This window comes from Apis dorsata, unplaced genomic scaffold (genome assembly GCF_000469605.1).
Source record: "Apis dorsata unplaced genomic scaffold, Apis dorsata 1.3 scaffold_58, whole genome shotgun sequence".
NCBI lineage: Eukaryota > Metazoa > Arthropoda > Insecta > Hymenoptera > Apidae > Apis > Apis dorsata.
This window is the reverse complement of record NW_006263358.1, coordinates 676,818-680,765: the sequence shown is the minus strand read 5'-3', so window position 1 is coordinate 680,765 and position 3,948 is coordinate 676,818. Positions and strand designations below refer to the sequence as shown.

The 3,948-nt window shown below is 49.1% G+C and overlaps 1 protein-coding gene across 25 annotated transcripts in view; it reads left to right on the top strand.

The window, feature by feature from the left end:
- The window catches only part of LOC102675389 (forkhead box protein P1-like), a 237,169-nt gene that overhangs the window by 77,325 nt on the left and 155,896 nt on the right, over positions 1–3,948 (top strand). The window lies entirely within an intron of this gene.

The following is a 3,948-nucleotide window of genomic DNA, read 5'->3' as shown; positions in this document are numbered from 1 at the left end:
CTCTCTCTCTCTCTCTCTCTCTCAAAAGAGAAGCGAATACGAGATCCAGAAGGAGAGAATCGGCGGCTAGGTTCCGCGCGAGGGCAAGATTCTGGCTTTAACGCGAGCTCTAGAAAGGGTTGGGAAAACGGAGGGACCGACGTGTAAGGTGAAAGATCTTAGTGCGAGAGAGAGAGAGAGGGAGAGGAGGAGAAGACGATGAGGCGGTAGATACGAGCAAGAGGACGACGACGACTGTCACGCGAAATGAGGTGCGCGAAGAGACGAGACGAGGGGTAGATGAAGGGTAGAGGCGGAGAAGGGTGCCCTCCCCCTTCTTCTTCAGGGGCTATTAGCAGTTTAGCTCGTACAAAAGCCTTCTAATTGTACACGAAATTTGCTCGGTCTACCTCGTCGCCACCGCTCGACAATATACTTTCTCGCTATGATGGGAGGAGAGAAAGAGTTGTGTATACGTCTCTGTACGTGAGCACCGTTGAAAGGTGTAAGGAAGGCAATATTCGCGTAGAAAGTGGTAATGAAGTTGGTTCGTTCCTTTCGCGTTTGTTAATTCGTGCTACCACGGGACGAGATATTAGTGACATTCTTTCGAAAAATTCAAAATCGTCTTGAACGTAAACGAGAGTTCTAAACGTTCGAGTTTCGAGGGTTGTGAAAAAAGGAAAAGGAAAAGTCAGAAACGCTCGAGATTTCACACTTTTTTACGTCGCGAGTTCTCCGCGACGATCATTAGCCGAGGATCGAGAATCCGTGGAGAATAGTGGGTGAAAGAAAAGGCGGACTCGGGATTCAGATTTTTCATTAAGGAGACGTCGACTCAGCTATCCGGTCGCCCTCTCGGATATAAGGGGGGAGGGAGAGTGTGGACGGGACCGAAGCAGGCGGAAGGAGGAAGAAGGGGACGGATGGGATGGCAGAGGACGGCTGCAGACTCGCGGTATAATATGGTGGATTAATACGCGCAAAATCTGCCACCTAAAAGTTATTAATGACTGCCACGCCGGTAGCTCGCCATGCGACGCGTCAAAGATTTTATAAAGGAGGGGTTTCACCCTCCCTTTCTTCGTGCCACCCACCACCGTGACGCGTCCATTCTTCAAGGGCGTTGAAAGAAAAGATCCCGGAAAGCCGAAGTTGTCAGCTACTTTCCACCTCGTCGTCTCGCAAAACTTTATTGTTCTTCTCGCGTTTATTTTTAAATCTTCCCAAATTTCTTCCTTTCCTTTTTTTTTCCCCCCCTCCCGCGTGTTATTCAATCAATCAGTGCGATATCGTTGGAAAACGTGTCGTCCTTTTTTTTTTTTTGGGAAAATCCCCAAACGGATTGATTCGAGCGGAAAAGCCATCCCTGGAAAAGACGATCGAACGCGAACACGCTCGGCTCGATTGAAGAGAAGAGAGAGAGAGAGAAAAAGAGAGAGAGGGAGAGAGAGGAGAGAGGGAGAAAAAAAGGCGAAGCACGTTACAGAAACGATACCGAACGAGGAGTCGCAGCGGCGAAGTAGGATTTGCGAAGGGGTTGCCGAAGGGGTCGAAACAGGGGGTGCAGATTTGAACAAGAGCTCGGTTGCTATGCAAATTGGAAAGATAATAATCGATTGTCGGAGGATGGTTGCGTTGATGGGCTCGCGGATGAGCACAGCACACCTCCCCACCTGGAAAACACGCTGATCCCCCCCTCCCTCACACCCCTGGCCCCCTCTTTTCGCTACCCCTTCCGCCCTCGTATCGCCCATCCCGATCTCCCTCAAGGGAAATTATATAGTCTGCCCTCGACGTGCCCCCGGTCCCATAGACCGTCAAATACCTTACCTGTCCCGTCTGCATTCATTCCCTTCCGTGTCTCGCCCCTATATCGTGGATCTGAGCGGTGGACACTACGAATTTCGAGGACACCTTCATATCGAAACTCGTAACCGGCCGAGGAACGATCGTTGACGATCGAAACGAGACTGCTCCATTTTTCATTCTCGTATTTTCCACGTCACTCTCTTTCTTTCTCTTTTTCTCGTACATCGCACCGTATCGATAATATTCGATTAATACTCGAGGCGAAGAAAGGTGAGGATAATTTTTACGGATAGGAAGAGATTGGTCCGAGGGTTGTTTTTCATCGGCACGAAGGAAATTTATTCTCTCTCATCGCGATGACTAATGGTGTTTGTATATTTTTAAATTCATCGGCGTAATGAACGGGTCTGTAATCGAATCAAGGGAGAAGAGAGAAGGGAAGGATGTTAGGTCGAGAAGGAGAGCGTCTGCTAATTGAAGAAAAGCCCAGCGCGCATCAATCATCGGAGTGAAAGATCGCGTCGAAACGGTACGACCCTTCTCTCTCTCTCTCTCTCTCTCTTTCTCTCCCTCTCTGTTCTCTCCGAGGCATGGAAGAAATCGCGTTACCGTTGACCCGATTTCGCGTTTCCTTCATCCCCTCCGCTCCCGTATACGAAAATAAAATAAAAAACAAAAGCGGGGCGCGATGTACAATTTTAACGAAGCTATAAATTCCTTGGAAGCGGAGACGAGAAGGAAGACGAGTTAAAGAGACGGTGTAAAAAGAGGAGAGGAGGAAGAGTAGGGACGATGACAGAGGTCGGCGTTAAGTAGTTAATTCTCGCCACGATTGCGCCACGCTCTCGGGGAATCGGAATAAAAATCCTTAACGAAACATCTCGGGGCATAAATTAAGCTCGGGGCGGGTAAGCGTGAACGTGAAGAAGAAGAGGAGCGCGTTTGTAAAAGCGGATGCCAAACGAGCGACGAAGGTCAGGAAAAGGGAACACGCGCGCGTTCGAACAAACGAAAGCGAAAAGGGGGACATCGAAGGGATGGGAAGAAGGAGGGAGGGAGAGAGAGAGAGAGAGAGATGGACGAGAGGAATAGAGGAGGGAAAGAATGGGTAGGGAGTGGAAAAAGTGGAGGGTGAGGAAGAATGAGTGTTTCGTGTTTGCGCATATTCCTCGCAATATTCTCTGTTTATCTCTATTGCCCCTTGTTTATCCAGTGTCCGTCCGTCCGTCCTTCTATTTTCGTTTTTCCTTTTTCCTCGAGCCCGGGTCTTTACACGGGGCAGGCGGTCGCTGGTCGTAGCCCGTCCTTCTCCTCCACCGTCGCCAGGTACGACCGTCCACCTATTTGTCTGTCTCCCTTTCCTGCTCGCGCCACCTTCTATATATTCCAACCGGTGTTTACGTTGGAGATAAAGCGAGGAACAAACAGCAGGCATAGGGCTCTCATGGCCACCACGTACAGTTCGTCATAACGTACAGTTCGTCTAATTTCACCGTCGAGAAATCGAACCGTTCCCCTTCTCCTCTTTTCTTCGTTCTCTTATTTTATCCACCGATTCCTTATTTCCCCTTATCGACGTATCTATCGTCGAGCTCGATTCTTTCTATTAACCGAATTAGCCGATAAAAAAATTGCACAACTCGAATTTCTCTATCGATCTTCCCTCCTCTCCTGTTGGAAGGGGAGGGTCTATTTTAATCGTTCGCCCATTCCCATTCCCAAGGGGGGTTGAAATTTTCTTTCTCTCGCGCGATACATTGGACGAATCATTTATTGGACGCGTACGTACGCGTATCGAAATCCGACGATCCGATGAAATATCCGATCTGTGGAATGGCGCGGTTCTCGATTCTCTCGACTTTCACCCGGTAATCGGAAGCGAGCTCCGAGTGCAATAATCACGGATCGAAGAGATCCGTGGGCCGTCGTTAACGATCAGCGACGTATTTTTGATTCGTTCCGGGGGCGCGATTTACGGATGGTGCGCGGAGCATTTGCCTCGTGGGTGTAATGGAAAAACAGTGGGATGTATGCACGGCTGCGAATCAGTATATATTATACTGGAACAAATATTTTGTACGCGGAACGACGGTGCCCTATGTGTAATTTCGACGCATCTGTACCTGTCACGTGATCCGCCTTGTTATTCTCTATATC